Consider the following 19102-nt stretch of genomic DNA (forward strand, 5'->3'; position numbering starts at 1 on the left):
TCTTTGTTGCTTTTCAGCTGAAAACTCTACCTAAAGCTAAAAGCCATCATGAGTCTAGTTATGGGCTAAGGTATACCCAATTCCGGGTAAGTCTTGCTAAGTATTAGTATACTCAGCCTTGCTTTTGTTGATGTAATTCAGGTAATCCTTCTGATGAGCCCGCATTCATTACACCGTGGCCTTACCCTTTGCCTGATGGTTGGTCCGTGGAATGGGATCCGTCCCCGGCCAACACAGATTCCGCCGAGTGATATTATGCTAGGGCTAGCATAATATCTATAATGATGACGTGTATAATGACTACGCTTTTCAAATTCTGCTGCTTAAACTAGAAACTTAAACTTGTTTTGTAATAATCTCTCCTCAGGGGGAGCAAATGTTACTTTGTATATTTTTGTAATATAACTGCCTGTGATGTAAAATTATTTTAGCATTGTATCTCTGGACTCACCTTCGTGTGAGGTACCTTGTTGGATCCTGAGTTCGGTGGTTTATCGGGACGTTACCCGACAGACCAATAGTATTATACCGTTTGAAGTATGAGGTAGCCCTCCAGTGAGGACTCGCGTACTTGAGTCGGTATAATTCAGGTTGGTTCTGCCACAGCTGGTATCAGAGCTAACAAGTGTACCCTGGAGATATAATTAGCTTTAAAAAGTAATTTTTAGTATAAAAATTGATTAATCAAGTATTTGCGAACTACGGTGGTTCGTTAAGGATTATGTATAGTACATAAGCCCTAGGGTAATGCTATTATGGGAATTACAGGTGGCTGTAATATATGTATATATAATTCTGACTTCCAGCATTACTTTTCTGTTGAAACTTAAATTTATGCACAACCCAACCTTACTTTCTGTAACTACATCTTCGATCGTGAGGTAAGAAGGTAAGGATCCTCAGCCAACTGAGGGAGCTTGGCCTTCCTGTCGGTGATGCGAACCGAACGCTGTTTCTCAAGCAGTGGCCTACTTGAGATGCTGCCAATGTATCAATTTCGGTTGATTACATTGGGAGTATATGGTTCGGCGCAGGGTATGGCGATCGCTGTTCATACCCCCGCATTTTGCGGTACCCCCGTGAATACGTTATCTTGATAACGTATGTTAACGTTGTCTGTACGGCGGTAATTGTACAGATGCTGTTTCTATAGTGAGCAGTAATGAATGGGGACGCTTTCATGGCATGCTGGCATGAAAGGTTCATTGAATATATATATATATGCATTGTGGTTTTCTGCAGGTACACTAACCACGATTCCGAAACTAGGACGGATAGGGCTTATCGACTAGTTAATAGTGAGAGACGTATTTATATTGTGCCACCGTAACTAACCACGTAAGACCAAGATTACTTGGCAGTTATTTTGGTTGTGAGATCGCGTAGTGCGTGCATGCATAATCCATTAATCAACTAAATTGAATGCTTAAATTGATGCTTCCTAAGTAATAGGCAACATGTTGGTATTTCTTAATTTGGGTAAGTAAGAATCTTAGTTGGGTATCTTAGGCATCCATCTGATTTCCAGCCTTTGCTGATATCAGAAGTAGCTATCTTAATCCCATTTTACCTTGTAAATTTTCTCAACAGGGTAAAAATATCTTACCATTTGCATTGTTGTCGCAGATGGCTGCTCCTGCTAATACCTTTTGGGATCAGGAGGGGCACTTTCACACCAATGGATTACATTGGGAAGGATTTCCTCGTCTTTTGTGGGAATCCTTGAGTATGTTTCATTATACAGAGCCTCCTCTGTATGATGGGGTAGAGTATCGTGAAGAAGGAGTTCCCCGCTGCAGGGTTAAGATGATAATTCCTCAACATCCTTTCCGCTCCTTATGGCCTCCCATAGAAGTGGAAGTGGTTGGATATCGTCTAGTGGATACTCTTGAAACTGCTGCTTTAGAAGCCATCAAACTCTTCTGCAATCAACATCCGATTGAAGTTGCTGCATATCCTATTGGGTTATTTCCTACCATAGACCCGGGTAATTCGGACTGGGATTTTCGGACAGACCATCATGGTCATCTGCTAGGAGATCTGGCTGAAGAAACCGTCCGTATGGTTACCAGGTTCATGGATGTGCAATATCATTATCAAATGCTACTGCGTCATGGGGTAAGTCAGATAACTGGTGTGGCTCAAAGCCACTATCGGAACGCTGACCATCAAGTAACCCAAATAGAAGAATTACAAGCTTTGGTGACGCAGAAGGATGAAATTATTGCAGCAAGAGATGAGACAATCCTCCATCGTGAAGATCAGATCAATGAGAGTGATCATATTATCACTCAGCGTGACACTGTTATTGAGTTTCTACAGGCACAAATTCATGATCTGATACTTGTGGCTGATGATGCCCAGGCTCACATTGAGGAATTGCAGCAGCAACCGATACTTCCAGCTATACCCATAGTACCTGAAGAAGAAGAAGGAGACCCAGAGGAAATTGAGGGTATTTCAGAGATTGATTCTGAGCATGGGGATCCTGTTCTTAGTCCCCATCACTCTCTTTCTGGTAGTCAGTCTTCTGTAGGAAATTTCGAAGATTTTTAGTAAATCGTCGACTTTCGAGATGTAATCTAAGGGAATGTAATAGTTTAAGTAGTCAAACCTCGTGCCATTTGATGTAACATAGATGGCCTATGTAGTGAACTTTCGACATGCGAAGTGGGAACTATCTGAGTCAGCAATGTAATATAATTTCCGGTTTTATCATCTTGTTCATTATCTTTAATTCTGAGATGAGATGACTGTGCGGAATATATGCATTGTTTATGTCTTCTGAAATTGGGAGTAAGGATATATGGTTAATAATGGACATCTCCTTTATTTCAGATGATTGGTGCTACACGGGGAACCCCGGAGGGTTTCCGGGCTGATCAGGCCAGCGGTTCTCAACAACCGCCACCACCTCCTCCCAACCTTGCCGAAGTCATGGCTCGGCAAACGGAGTTGCTTAATTTGCTGGTTCAAGCACAGCAGAATCAGCAGCATCAATTCCGAGGGGGTCGTGATGATCGTAATCCTCCTGTGGCTAGTTACCAAGATTTCCTCAGTACCCAACCGCCTTTCTTCAGTAAGGCCGAGGAACCATTGGATGCCGATGCCTGGCTCCACATCATTGAATCAAAGTTCGCTCTCCTGACCATACCTTGTGCGGATTCTAGCAAGGCTTCTTTTGCTGCTCAACAACTTTGTGGTGCTGCTAGAATTTGGTGGGACAATTTTTATGCCATGCAACCTGCAGGGCATGTCATCACATGGGATGAATTCCGGGTCGCCTTCCGAGCGCATTATATTCCCGCAGGGTTATTGGAGCGAAAGCTTAACGAGTTCCTGGCTCTTACCCAAGGTGCCAATACAGTTCTGCAGTACGCACAGAATTTCAATCATCTGTGCCAGTATGCAGGGTATCATGCAGATAATGATACCAAGAAGCAAGACCGTTTTCGCCGAGGCCTTAGCACCAAACTCAAGGAACGCCTGAACCTTGTGAAGGCAAATACTTTCAGTGAGTTGGTTAACATGGCCTTAATTCAGGAAGACTGCATTGTGGCGCATTATGCTGAGAAGAAACGGAAGAACCCTGCTGGACCCTCGAGTGTTCAACCACCGAGGTATCGGGTTGTTTCCAATACGCCGCCCAGGACACCACAACGCAATGCTCCTACGGGAAGATTGGTTTTTAGACCGCCTCAACAGCAAGGAAGGTTTAGACCTCCTGTGCCCCCGCAACAAGCACAACAATCTGGCCAACGGCCAAATATTCAGCAAGTGCCACAGAAAGGCAGCAACTATCGCTGCTACAATTGCGGAAGTGCGGACCATTTCATCCGAGATTGCCCGCGGCCTAAGAAACTTAATCAAGGGCAAAGCTCCACCCAGGGAAACCAGAATAAGGGCAAGAAGCCGGTGATGCAAGTCCAGCAAGGACGGATTAACTTCACCACTCTTGCAAAACTTCCAGATGGAGCTTCCGTCATGTCGGGTACATTTTCTATTTACCATCAACCAGTTGTTACTTTATTTGATTCCGGAGCAACACATAGCTTTATTAGTAACAACTGTGGTACCCGGCTAGGACTTGAATCTTGTTCTATCCAGGGGTCATATATGATCTCTACCCCTGGAGGAAAAATCACCTCCAACCAAATGAGTAGAAATGTGCCACTTCAGTTAGGTAGTAAAGAAATCAAAACTGATTTGGTTTTACTCAGTCTAGAGGGTATTGATGTTATACTTGGGACAGACTGGATGACTAAGCAACGAGTCCGGTTAGATATCTGTTCCCGAGTGGTTGAAATCAATTCACCATACTATGGGATTACCACCCTTTATCTGCCTCAGCCAGAGTATCTGCACCCCTGCACTTATGCTATCACAGATATCAAAGTCAAGGATATTCCGATAGTATGTGAATTTCCCGATGTCTTTCCAGACGACTTGCCTGGAATGCCCCCAGATAGAGACATCGAGTTCATCATTAAACTTCAACCGGGCACTGCTCCAATTTCCAAGAGGCCGTATCGCATGCCTCCAAACGAATTGGCAGAACTGAAAATTCAGCTCCAAGATCTTCTTGACAAGGGATATATACGTCCAAGTGCTTCACCTTGGGGTTGTTCTGCTCTCTTTGTTAAGAAGAAGGATGATAGCTTAAGGCTATGTGTCGACTACCGTCCACTCAATGCGGTTACCATAAAAAATAAGTATCCTCTTCCCCGCATTGATATCTTGTTCGATCAACTAGCTGGAGCAAAGGTCTTTTCCAAGATTGACTTACGCTCTGGTTATCATCAGATCAAGATTAGGCCTAGTGACATTCCAAAAACGGCCTTCTCAACCAGATATGGACTTTATGAATATCTGGTTATGTCATTCGGGCTTACCAATGCACCGGCATATTTCATGTATCTCATGAATTCTGTATTTATGCCGGAGCTTGATAAATTTGTTGTGGTCTTCATCGATGATATTCTGATCTACTCCAAAACCAAAGAAGACCATGCTAATCATTTACGTGTCGTTCTTCAACGACTACGGGATCATCGCCTTTATGCCAAATTTTCAAAATGTGAATTCTGGCTGGATAGTGTGAAATTTTTGGGACATACTATTTCTAGTCAAGGCATATCGGTTGATCCAACCAAAGTTCAAGAAGTTATGGACTGGAACCCTCCCACTTCAGTCCATCAAATACGAAGTTTCCTTGGATTGGCAGGATATTATCGCCGATTCATTCCAGACTTCTCCAAGATAGCTAAACCCATGACTGAGCTACTTAAGAAAGAAATTAAGTTTCGTTGGGATGATAAGTGTGAGGAAGCATTTCACGCTTTGAGAAAACTTCTGACGACTGCTCCAGTACTAGCTCAGCCAGATAGTACGCAGCCTTTTGATGTCTATTGCGATGCTTCGGGAATTGGCCTTGGTTGTGTCCTTATGCAAAACAACCGGGTTATTGCTTATGCTTCCCGAGCACTTCGGACTCATGAGCAAAATTATCCAACACATGATCTCGAATTGGCAGCAGTTATTCATGCTCTCAAGATCTGGAGACATCATCTTATGGGTGCTAAGTGTAACATTTACACTGACCATAAGAGCCTCAAATATATTTTCACTCAAGCTGATCTAAATATGAGGCAAAGGCGTTGGTAGGAGTTAATCAAAGATTATGACCTTGAGGTACACTATCATCCGGGCAAAGCTAATGTGGTTGCGGATGCACTTAGCCGCAAGTCACATTGTCATTGCTTGACTATATCCACCTTTAATGACACTCTTTGCCATCAAATGAGGAGACTCAATCTTGAGATTATTCCCCAAGGTAGTTTAAACTTGATCTCCGTTGAGTCTACTCTGCGGGATAAAATCGTCATGTCACAACTACATGATGAGGGTGTCAAAATTATCAAATCCAAGCTATCCCAGGGAGAAGCTAAATATCGGTGTTTTCACATTGATCATCAAGGAGTCCTATGGTTCAACAATCGAATGGTTGTGCCTAAGGATCATCAACTTCGTAAGCAGATTCTCGATGAAGCACATTTGTCCAAATTCTCTATTCATCCTGGTAGCACCAAGATGTATCAAGATCTTCAGCAACATTTTTGGTGGACCAGAATGAAAAGAGAAATTGCCAAATATGTGTCTGAGTGCGATACGTGCCAGAGAGTCAAAGCCAGTCATCTCAAGGCTTCTGGTACACTTCAGCCATTACCCATTCCGTCATGGAAATGGGAAGACATTAGCATGGATTTCATTGTTGGTCTTCCCAACACATCTCAAAAACATGACTCCATATGGGTAATCATCGATAGACTCACAAAAACAGCTCATTTTCTTCCGGTGCATACCACTTACTCTGCTAAGAAGTATGCCGAAGTCTATCTGGAACAAATCGTTCGATTGCATGGGGTTCCAAAAACGATCATCTCTGATCGAGGACCCCAATTTATCGCACGGTTCTGGGAGCAATTGCAATCAGCTCTAGGGACCAAATTGATTCGAAGCTCTGCATATCACCCCCAAACTGATGGGCAGACTGAGCGAGTTAACCAAATCCTTGAAGACATGCTCCGAGCTTGTATTATTCATTATGGTACAAGTTGGGACAAATGTCTTGCTCTAGCTGAGTTTGCTTACAACAACAGTTATCAAGCTAGTCTTCAAATGGCTCCTTTCGAAGCGTTATATGGTCGCAGATGTCGAACTCCTTTGAGTTGGTCAGAGACCGGTGAACGCAAAATCTTTGGACCCGACCTAGTCGTTGAAGCCGAAGATAAGGTTAAGGTTATTCAATCAAATCTTAAAACCGCTCAGTCCAGACAAAAGAGCTATGCAGATAAGAGGAGGAAACCTCTGCAATTCCAGATAGGAGATTTTGTATATCTCCGAGTATCTCCTACCAAAGGTGTCCAACGTTTTGGCATAAAAGGGAAGTTAGCACCTCGATATGTCGGACCCTTTGAAATTCTCAACGTTTGTGGCCCAGTGGCATACAAACTTTGCCTTCCGTCTCAATTGGCTGCTGTTCACGATGTATTTCATGTCTCTCAACTTAAGAAGTGTGTCAAAGTACCCACGGAAATCGTTGAGACATGTGCCATTGAGATTGAACCCGATCTCTCGTACATCGAGCAACCTCTTCGAATCCTGGATACTAAGGAGAGATTCACCAGAAGAAGGGCAGTTAAGATGTACAAGGTCTTATGGGATCATCACACCGAAGAAGAAGCGACTTGGGAGACTGAGTCTTATCTTCAACGGAATTTTCCAGACTTCCTGCAAGCCAATCCCCAAATCTAATTATCCATTTCTGTTCAGCTTCGGAATCTCGGGACGAGATTCTTTTTAAGGGGGGAAGGCTATGATATCCAGGTAGTTAGATAACTAGATACTAAATCTGGGTGTATTATATGTAAGCATGTTGTGGCAGAACCGCTCGAATTATTCCGGCTCAAGTGCGCTATTGACCGCCGTACAACCGCAATCAGCTTAACGCACTTCAATCGGAACAATCCTATGGTCTGTCGGGTCTCCGCCCGATACAACCACGGTTCAGCAGGATCGAAGCAGGTTTACCTCGCACGAAGGCGAGTTCACATCACAGAATAGCTCATCAACTTTTTAATTTACAATCATACATACATTATTACAAACTGAGTTCAAAGATAAGTAAATTCATACAAACCATGTTCAAACTGACAAGCGTAACAGCTTGTCTAGACTCACAGCGGGAGAGAAAGTTTTTACGCGACTTCACACGTCGCGAAGTCGGACACCAAGCTTAGCCCAGGGCCTGGTGTCACTCCGGAGGGTCAGTGCCGGCCGGGGACGGGTCCCACTCCACGGACCAGCCAAACGGAACGGACGTTGGCCACCCAAGGTTGTCCGTGGGGTTCTCGTAGGTTATACCTGAAACAGACATTGGCAAGGCTGAGTATTCTAATACTCAGCAAGGCTTACCCGGGATTAGGTATACTTAGCCCATAACTAGACTCATGAAGGCATTGCAAAGGCTCTGGGTTTATTTTCAGCTGAAAAGTAACAAAGAGTATGAACTATTTTCAAGTTTTAGCTTTTATTTTCTAGTTGAGTATTTATTCTAGATTAGCACCTACACTAAGCAAGCAAGGTAGTGATTATCATCCATCAAGATTATCCATCATTAGTTCCACTTGTTACTCAATGTGGTAAAAGGGATAAGCAATCTCAATCCTCGTGAGAGGCGGACGATTCAAATCGAATTTAACCTTGCAAGGTAAACCTAACTCACACGCTCGGAATACCAACAGGGCGTTCCAAGCAACCGTTTCCCTCATATTCCGGGTTGTGGATCAGGGCCACCACAAGCGACTGCAGGACCGTACGCACACCCAATGTGTACAGGACATACGTCTGTAGCGCGACTACAAAACCCGTATTCCTGTCTGCCATGCAGAACGTACTCCCACACGTCGGTGCGTGTAAACATAAAATAAAAGTCGAGTGGTGGAAGCGCGTCCACTTGCCGGGCCAATCGGGTACTAGGTTTACCGCTTACCATATTTCACGGCATGTGGCTAGTACTTTCAAAAACTTAGCCACCACTACCACACATTCCGACCTTAAGACTTTTATCAAAACAGACAGGGTAAAACCTCAGGCCATGATACAACGCATGACCCTGTCCGTCATCCTTATAGTGGATACAGAAATGTAAACATGCAACTCCTATATCGCGCGAGTGACAGGAAATCACCCGACTTCTACCGGTCCTATTAGCGAAGCATCTATCCGATAAGGACTCGGGAGCATTACATTGGATTCCTAGGATTTATGCATCTAGGGTTTCACTTCAATTCCTAGACTTAATGCAAGATATAATATAGATAGACATAGATTGCAGTGTAATAAAGTAGTGGGATATGTCCGGGGCTTGCCTTCTGAAGTGGGGGTGGGGGTAGGAGAGTCAGAGATTTCCGAATTCGGGTTCGGAACTTCAGTTAGTCCTTCGACGACTTGTGCTGGATCTTCTGAAAAACCTTGGTCTTGTACTACGACCAGTTCGTAATCCCCGTCGTCGAGTGTCGTTGATTCTATATGAGATGCAATAAATTAAATAAGGTGAAAATTAAATTCAGAATTTCATATTTCAAATAATATAATTCATCCAATTAACACACAGACATGCATAAAATAAAGAGGGTTTAGATTTGAAACACTATTTATAAAGATATGGTAAAATTTATTGTAATAAGAACTAAAACATTAAAATTAAATTTGAAAAGAACCAAAATTTGAATTAAAAACTTTTAAATAAAAGATTATAAACATTTGATTATAAAATATCACATTAGGGACTAACACTAGTGTCAACTTAGAAGAGGTTATATAATAGGCTTATTTAATATTTCAAATTTGAAAATTCAAATAAGGAAAGTTAAATTTAAATCAAGTTTAAATTTGCAACTTAACACAAGGTTAACTAGAGTTCATAAAACATTCATGCTACATTTTAGCAAAACAAAATAACATGAAATAACAAGGTTGAGTGTATTTTACCCTTTAACTTTAGATTCAAAATGCAGGCAGAAATATTTTATTTCAAATTAAACTCTATTAACAAAAGTCATAGAGTTTGAAATCTATTTTCTAGCAAAATTGGTTTTACTATTTTTAGATTTTTCTGTGAATTGTTATGAATTTTACAAAACAGGGAATCATATACACATGAAATAATAAAAGCCTTAGGGGGGGTTTGAACTTTTTGCACTGGGGTCCCTAAAAGATATACTCTTCTTACAAACAGGCCCTTGCCCGGCCTCGACACAGCTGGAGGCTCGGCCTCCGGTGTGTTCCCACCGGCGGCAAGGTCGCCGGCGGTGAGGGGCCGGTCAAGCACGACCAGGGGAAGGAGTCAAACACATGGGGCAAGGCGGGGTCCAACAAACAGAGAAGAAATCCGGCCGACGACGAGAAGGGGCGGCGGCCGCGGCGGCGCAACGCCGTTCCCGGTGAACGGCCGGCGAACACGGAGAAGTAAAGCGCGCACGAGCATCACTGGAGGGCGGGGAAACTATTTCCATACGTGGTTCGGTCGGAGAAGCGGCGAGATGGGCTGCCGACGGTAGAGCTGAGCTCGGCGGCGTCAATGGAGGGGCGGCTCGGGGTGGAGCAATTCCGGCGGGAGGAGGGGTCGGGGCTGGACGGGATCAGGATGTAGAGCAAGGGGAGGAGGTGGGGAGACTCTGGGTCAGCGGGATTTGGGCGAGGTGGAGTGGTTGCGGCATATGCCGGTGAGAAAAGCGGGCGGCTCCGGTGACACAGGGAAGAAGAAAAGGGAAGAGACAGCCGTGGGCCGGGGTTTGGTGAGCAATTGAGCGAGGGAAACAAACAGTGTAGAATTGCGGTTCCCACTGAGTAGAAGAGAGGGAAGGATAAGGCAAGCCGGTGGAGAAATTGCGGCGGCGGCCGGCACTCCGGCGTGCAGTGCTGGCAGCCGGGGGAGAATCGTGGCGCTCGGGTGGGGCGCCAGCAGCAGAGGGCTAGGGCGGTGAGGAGCAGGAGAGCAACGCGTGGACGGGGAGGCTCAGGAGATGGCCGGCGGTGAGCCAGAGCGGCGCGTTACTCCGGCGGCAGAGGAACCAGGGGAGGCAGAGCAGGGGGAGCAGAGGCGCCTGAGGAAGAAAGGGGATGAACTTATTTGTGGATTGATCTGTAAAATCAGAGAAAGGTAGGGGCCTTCCTGTAAAGGGCTTGCAACTTTTAAACCAATGCTCAAATGAAGATGGTCCAAAAAGCAAAAGTGCATGGTTTTTCAAACTCTACAACTTCTCTTTAAGGTTCATCTGCATTTGAGCAATAGTTTTGGAGATAAAATAGGCTTAGTAATAATTTCACATTTTGTGTAAATCCTTAAGTAAAATTACTTTTACACATACACCCTATGGTAATTTCATACATATTTTTGAAATTTAACCACTGATATCAATTTTGCCAACTAACCCTTATGCTTTTTAAACTCTTACCCCATCTCCATCCATTTTGCATAAAAGGACCTTTTGTTAATATTAATTACATAAATTTCCCTTCTTCCATAGCATTGCATACATAAAATACACATTTTCCATACTTAAAACATACAAGCATGCCAAAACTCTAATGTGTGACCAAGCTAATTACCTGAGTGTCACAGCCTTCCCCCCTAAAAAGAATCTCGTCCCGAGATTCTGAAGCAGGATAGGACAGGAAGATTAAGCTTGAAGATTGATTTGGAAGAAATCGGGAAAGTTGTGTTGAAGATAAGATTTGGTTTCCCACGTGGCCTCTTCCTTTGTGTGATGGTTCCATTGAATCTTGTACATTTTGGTGGTCTCTCTTCTGGTACTTCTTTCTTTAGTGTCAAGGATTCTGATGGGATGTTCTGTGTAGGTCAGATCTGGTTCAATTTCGATAGCTTGGGAGTCGATGATCTCGGTGGGGATTTTAACACACTTTCTGAGTTGGGATACATGAAAGATGTTATGGATGGCTGCTAATTGAGGTGGAAGTTGGAGACGGTAAGCTACAGGTCCACAGATTTCAAGGATCTCAAAGGGTCCGATGTATCGAGGAGCAAGTTTCCCTTTTACACCGAACCTTTGAACACCTCGGATAGGAGATACTCGAAGATATACGAAGTCTCCGACTTGAAACTGCAATGGTCTTCTTCGTATATCCGCGTAGCTTTTCTGTCGAGATTGGGCGGCCTTTAGATTATTTTGGATAAGCCTAACTTTATCCTCTGCTTCCACAACTAGATCGGGTCCAAAAATTTTACGCTCGCCGGTTTGTGACCAACTCAAAGGGGTTCGGCATCGGCGACCGTATAATGCTTCAAAGGGGGCCATCTTAATACTTGTCTGATAGCTATTGTTATAAGAAAATTCTGCTAATGATAAGTATTTATCCCAATTTTTATCGAATTGGAGTACACAAGCTCTGAGCATATCTTCCAGAATCTGGTTTACTCGCTCAGTTTGCCCATCCGTCTGGGGATGGTAGGTGGAGCTTCGAATTAATTTAGTCCCAAGAGCATCATGGAGTTGCTCCCAGAACCTAGCAACAAATTGTGCTCCCCGATCAGAAATGATCGTCTTCGGTACTCCATGAAGTCGAACAATTTGATCTAAATAGATCTCGGCATACTTCTTGGCAATATACGTAGTATGCACGGGAAGGAAATGTGCGGTCTTGGTTAATCGATCAACGATTACCCAAATAGAGTCATGCCTCCGAGAAGTGTTGGGTAAACCAACAATAAAGTCCATACTGATATCCTCCCACTTCCATAAAGGAATGGGTAGAGGTTGAAGGATACCAGCAGTCTTGAGGTGACTGACTTTAACTCTTTGGCAGATATCACATTCTGATACATATTTGGCAACTTCTCGCCTCATACGAGTCCACCAAAAGTTTTGTTTCAGATCCTGATACATTTTTGTACTGCCAGGGTGGATAGAGAATTTAGATAGATGGGCCTCATCCATTATTTGCTTTCGGAGTTTATGGTTCTTCGGTACAACAATACGTTCGTTGAACCATAAAACTCCTTCAGGATCTACTCGGAAGCATTTATACTTCCCTTCACCTTGGGTTATCTTTTGTTTAATGATTTTGACCCCTGCATTACGCTGTTGTGCTAGAACAATATTATCTCTGAGTGTGGCTTCAACCGAGATATGGTTTAAGTCACCTTGGGAAACGATCTCTAGATTGAGCTTTCTCATTTCCCAACAGAGAGTCTCGTTGAACGCTTCAACGGACAAGCAGGAACAATGTGTCTTGCGACTGAGGGCATCGGCAACAACATTAGCCTTGCCGGGATGATAGTGTACTTCCAAATCATAATCTTTGATTAGTTCTAGCCAGCGTCTTTGCCTCATATTTAGATCTGCCTGGGTAAAGATGTACTTGAGGCTTTTATGATCAGTGTAGATATGACATTTCGTACCCATCAGATGGTGTCTCCAGATTTTTAGGGCATGAATAACAGCTGCAAGTTCAAGATCATGAGTAGGGTAGTTCTGTTCATGAACCCTAAGTGCTCGTGATGCATATGCAATTACTCGGTTGTCTTGCATAAGTACACAACCAAGTCCAGTTCCTGATGCATCACAATAGATGTCAAAAGGTTTTGAGACATCTGGTTGAGCTAAGACTGGTGTAGTCGTAAGATGATTTCTAAGGATATGAAATGCATCTTCGCATTTTTGATCCCAGGAGAATTTCACACCTTTCTTTAGTAGTTCGGTCATAGGTTTGGCTATTCTGGAAAAGTCAGGAATGAAACGACGATAATAGCCAGCTAGACCGAGAAAACTACGAATTTGATGGACGGAGGTTGGGGGTTTCCAATCCATCACTTCTTGTACTTTACTGGGATCGACGGATATTCCGTCACTAGAGATGGTATGGCCCAGAAATTTGACTGTATCTAGCCAAAACTCACATTTAGAGAATTTGGCGTATAGGTGGTGGTCTCTTAATCGTTGAAGGATGACATGGAGATGCTTAGCATGATCTTCTGGAGTTTTAGAGTAGATCAAGATGTCATCAATGAAGACCACAACAAACTTGTCGAGCTCTTGCATGAAAACAGAATTCATGAGGTACATGAAATAGGCTGGGGCATTAGTGAGACCAAACGACATGACAAGATACTCGTATAGACCATACCGAGTGGAGAAAGCTGTTTTTGGAACATCACTGGGCCGAATCTTAATTTGGTGGTAGCCGGAACGAAGATCTATTTTGGAAAACACCTTAGCTCCGGCTAATTGATCAAAAAGAATATCAATGCGGGGTAGAGGGTACTTATTTTTGATGGTCACCGCATTGAGAGGACGATAATCAACACACAGCCTTAAGCTATTGTCTTTCTTTTTCACAAATAAGGCCGGACAACCCCATGGTGATGCACTTGGACGAATGAAGCCTTTGTCTAAGAGATCTTGGAGTTGGGTTTTTAATTCAGCCAACTCATTAGGAGGCATACGGTAAGGTCTCTTAGAGATAGGGGCTGTACCAGGTTGGAGTTCTATGATGAACTCAATATCTCTGTCTGGGGGCATTCCAGGTAAGTCATCCGGGAAAACATCTGGATATTCACAGACGACTGGGATATCTTCTAGCTTGACCCCAGATACGGCATAGGTGTAAGAGTTGAACGACTTTGATGGTGGAAGATAAAGAAGAGTAGGTTCGTGCTCCAATGAACCTATCTCCACCATGCGGGAAGGGATATCTATGGATATATGGTATTGGGTCATCCAATTCATTCCTAAAAGAACATCTATTCCTTTTAGGTCCAACAATAATAAATCTGACTTTATCAGGGTATTGCCCATTTGAATTGGCACACCCCTACAGACATGATTTGAAGAGATGCTACCCCCAGGAGTTGTTATCACATATATCCCATTAACAGGACAGATTTCCAAGCCTATCTTAGTTCCTAGTTTTGTATTAATAAAACTATGGGTAGCACCCGTATCAAAAAGAACAATAACGGGATGGTGATTAATAGAAAATGTACCCGTCATTATCGGTGCCCCTTCAGGAAGTTCGGAGAGTGTGGTGAGATTTACCCTCCCTTGTCGGACCTGCACCACCTGTCTCTTACTCTTGCCTTTGTAGTTTGGATTAGATGTTTGCCCTTGGAATGATTTCCTAGGTTGAGGGCAATCTTTAATGAAATGGGACGGGCTTCCGCAATTGAAACAACGATAATTGTTGTTTCCGGGAGCAGCTGGCGGAAAGCTCGGCCGTGGACCTTGTTGGGGTTGTTGCTGATTTTGTGGCAGGGGTGGTCGGTTGAATTGTGCTTGTTGGGGAGGTCGGGCTACCCATCTGCCAGGCAAAGTATTACGAGGCGGAGCTCGAGGGGCGTTGCTCGGAATCAACCGATACCGCGGCGGCTGTGAAGTTGCAGGCCCTGTAGGTACCTTCCGTTTCTTTTCAGCTCTGTGGGCGGCAATGCAGTCTTCTTGAGTTATGGCCATATTGACCAACTCATTGAAATCATTGACCTTCACTAAATTCAACCATTCTTTGAGCTTGGTGTTTAGGCCTCGACGGAAGCGATCACATTTGCGGGCATCTGTGTCCGCGTGTGATCCCGCATATTGGCACAGGTGATTGAAAACCTGTGCATATTGTGTAACTGTGCGGGTACCTTGGGTCAGATTTAAAAATTCATTGAGCTTTCGCTCAATGAGTCCTGCTGGTATATGATGTGCTCGAAAGGCAGTCCAAAACTCATCCCAAATAACCACGTGTTCGGCGGGTTGCATTGCATGAAACTGGTCCCACCAAAGACGTGCATGGCCTCGGAGTTGCTGGGCGGCGAAGAGCACTTTGTTCTCCTCTGAACATGGTGCTGATAATAAAGCGAACTTGGACTCGATAGTCCGCAACCAGGCATCCGCATCTAAAGGTTCCTCGGCCTTGTGGAATAAAGGAGGTTGGGTGCTGAGAAAGTCTTGATAAGTGGCCGATAGAGGTTCTCCTCGGCCTCGAGGTTGCTGCTGGAAATGGCCCATCTGAGCTTGTACAAGTTGATTTAGAAGTTCAGTTTGCCGGGCCATAGCCTCGGCCAAGTTCGGAGGTGGCGGTGGTGGTTGCTGGGAACTACCAGGTTGTCCTGCCCGGAATCCTTCCGGGGTTCCACGAGTGGCCCCAACCATCTGAAATAAAGGAGACATCCATTATCAACCATAATCTTACTCCAATTTCAGATAATATACATTTTATCAAACTGAAATGTAACGCATATGCTCCATTCAATCTACTTATAACAGGTACACAGATGTTGAACAGGATAACCGAAACTCAGGACTTGGATTATTATAAAGATACTACTATCTTACATCAGTACACTCCCAAGGTTACAAACTTTTACCCAAAAGTACATGCCACATATACAACAAGTGGCTTTATAACTAGATATTCTACACACTACTTATATTACATCTTATACATTTATTACATCTAAACCATCACCCTGTCAACCAAAACTAAAAGTCATCAAAATTGCCCATTGATGACTGGCTTCCAGAAGAGGAATGATGGGGACTGACGACAGGATCCCCATGCTCAGAATCAAGTTCGGAGACCCCTTCAATCTCCTCGGGATCTTCCTCTTCAGCTTCAGGTGCTGCCGGTGCATCTGGAGGATTCGGAAACTGCTGCAATTCCTCAATCTGGGCTTGAGCATCATCCACCGCAAGAATCAGATCTTGGACTTGCGTCTGTAAAAATTCAATAACCGTATCCCGCTGAGTGATTATATGATCACTTTCATTAATCTGATCCTCCCTATGGTGGATGGTCTCGTTTTGAGTAGCAATTATTCCATTCTTCTCAATTACCACTGCTTGAAGTTGATCTGCCTGGGTAAAGTATCTAGCAGCGTCCCCGTGGAAACTTCGCGCAGCAGTGATCAGATGGCCTATCTCACGGCGTAGCAGCATGTGATAGTGGTATTGCACTCCCGTATAACGCCTCATTCCTTGCACTACTTCTTCTGGTGGACCTTCCAGTCTATGACTTTCAGGAATTGTTCCGAGGTCTCGCTCCGCTTCACCAGGATCTGTTGTAGCAAACAAACCAATAGGTTGTCCTACAACTTCCTCGGGGTGTTGACTGCAAAAAGCATAAATGGCTTCTAGGGCCGCTGCTTCAATAGTGTCCACAATTCTGTAGCCCATCGTGCTGATCTCAATAGGCTGCCATTGTGAACGGAAAGGATGCTGAGGTATAATCATCCTGACATGGGCCCTATGGATTCCGTCTTCCACATGTTCAACAGCGTCATACTGAGGGGGTTCTGTATAATGGAAAGCCTGCAAAGATTCCCATAGCAAGCGGGGAAAACCCTCCCAGTGAAGGGCATTAGTGTGGAGATGCCCTTCCGGATCCCAGAAAACATTGGAAGGTGCTGCCATCTGCAACCAGGATGCAAATGGTAAAACTTGTTATCTTGTTAGGAGAGTACAAGATAAACAGATCAAGATAACCAATTCTGTTAATAGCAAAGGCTGGAAATCAGATGGAAAACTAAGATCCCATATAAGATACCCAACTTAAAGCTGTCCTTAGCTCTTCATTACCCCATTCCAAATACAACAATATGTCCCTCATATATGAAATTCTTTTATTGACAAATGATGCATGCACGCGCTACTCGTCCTCACAACCAAAACAACTGCCGAATATGTTCGGACTTACGTAGTTAGTTTCGGTGGCATAACCATACGGCACTCCCTATATATAACTAATCGATAAACCCTACGCATCCTAATAGCATAATCGTGGTTAGTGTACCTGCAGAAAAATACACAAATATATATATATATCTCATGAACCTTTCATGGCAGCACGACATGAAAGCGTCCCCAAACATTACTGTTCACTATAGAAACAGCATCTGTACAATCACCGCCGTACAGACAACGTTAGCATACGTTATCGAAACAACGTATTCACGGGGGTACCGCAAAATGCGGGGGTATGAACAGCGATCGCCATACCCTGCGCCGAACCATATACTCCCAATATAATCAACCTAAGTTGGTATATTGGCAGCATCTCAAGTAGGCCACTGCTTGAGAAACAGCGTTCGGTTCGCATCACCGACGGGAAGGCCAAGCTCCCTCAGTTGGCTGAGGATCCTTACCTTCTTACCTCCGTTCGTAGATGTCGTTACAGGAAGTAAGGTTGGGTTGTGCAGGAATTTAAGTTTTGACAGAAAGTAGTGCTGCAAGTCAGATCTATCTATACATATATAGATACCATTAGCCACCTGATACTTTCCCATATAAACCCTTAGGGCTTTACGTTCTATTCACCAACCTTAACGAATCCAACGTATTTTGTAAACCCATTTGTTGGCAACTTTTATCCCGAAAATACTTTTTAAGAGCTTTTCCAGATGTAAAGATAAACCTACAGCTCTGATACCAGCTGTGGCAGAACCGCTCGAATTATTCCAGCTCAAGTGCGCTATTGACCGCCGTACAACCGCAATCAGCTTAACGCACTTCAATCGGAACAATCCTATGGTCTGTCGGGTCTCCGCCCGATACAACCACGGTTCAGCAGGATCGAAGCAGGTTTACCTCGCACGAAGGCGAGTTCACATCACAGAATAGCTCATCAACTTTTTAATTTACAATCATACATACATTATTACAAACCGAGTTCAAAGATAAGTAAATTCATACAAACCATGTTCAAACTGACAAGCGTAACAGCTTGTCTAGACTCACAGCGGGAGAGAAAGTTTTTACGCGACTTCACACGTCGCGAAGTCAGACACCAAGCTTAGCCCAGGGCCTGGTGTCACTCCGGAGGGTCAGTGCCGGCCGGGGACGGGTCCCACTCCACGGACCAGCCAAACGGAACGGACGTTGGCCACCCAAGGTTGTCCGTGGGGTTCTCGTAGGTTATACCTGAAACAGACATTGGCAAGGCTGAGTATTCTAATACTCAGCAAGGCTTACCCGGGATTAGGTATACTTAGCCCATAACTAGACTCATGAAGGCATTGCAAAGGCTCTGGGTTTATTTTCAGCTGAAAAGTAACAAAGAGTATGAACTATTTTCAAGTTTTAGCTTTTATTTTCTAGTTGAGTATTTATTCTAGATTAGCACCTACACTAAGCAAGCAAGGTAGTGATTATCATCCATCAAGATTATCCATCATTAGTTCCACTTGTTACTCAATGTGGTAAAAGGGATAAGCAATCTCAATCCTCGTGAGAGGCGGACGATTCAAATCGAATTTAACCTTGCAAGGTAAACCTAACTCACACGCTCGGAATACCAACAGGGCGTTCCAAGCAACCGTTTCCCTCATATTCCGGGTTGTGGATCAGGGCCACCACAAGCGACTGCAGGACCGTACGCACACCCAATGTGTACAGGACATACGTCTGTAGCGCGACTACAAAACCCGTATTCCTGTCTGCCATGCAGAACGTACTCCCACACGTCGGTGCGTGTAAACATAAAATAAAAGTCGAGTGGTGGAAGCGCGTCCACTTGCCGGGCCAATCGGGTACTAGGTTTA

Source organism: Panicum hallii, chromosome 8, assembly GCF_002211085.1.
Source record: "Panicum hallii strain FIL2 chromosome 8, PHallii_v3.1, whole genome shotgun sequence".
Classification (NCBI taxonomy): domain Eukaryota; kingdom Viridiplantae; phylum Streptophyta; class Magnoliopsida; order Poales; family Poaceae; genus Panicum; species Panicum hallii.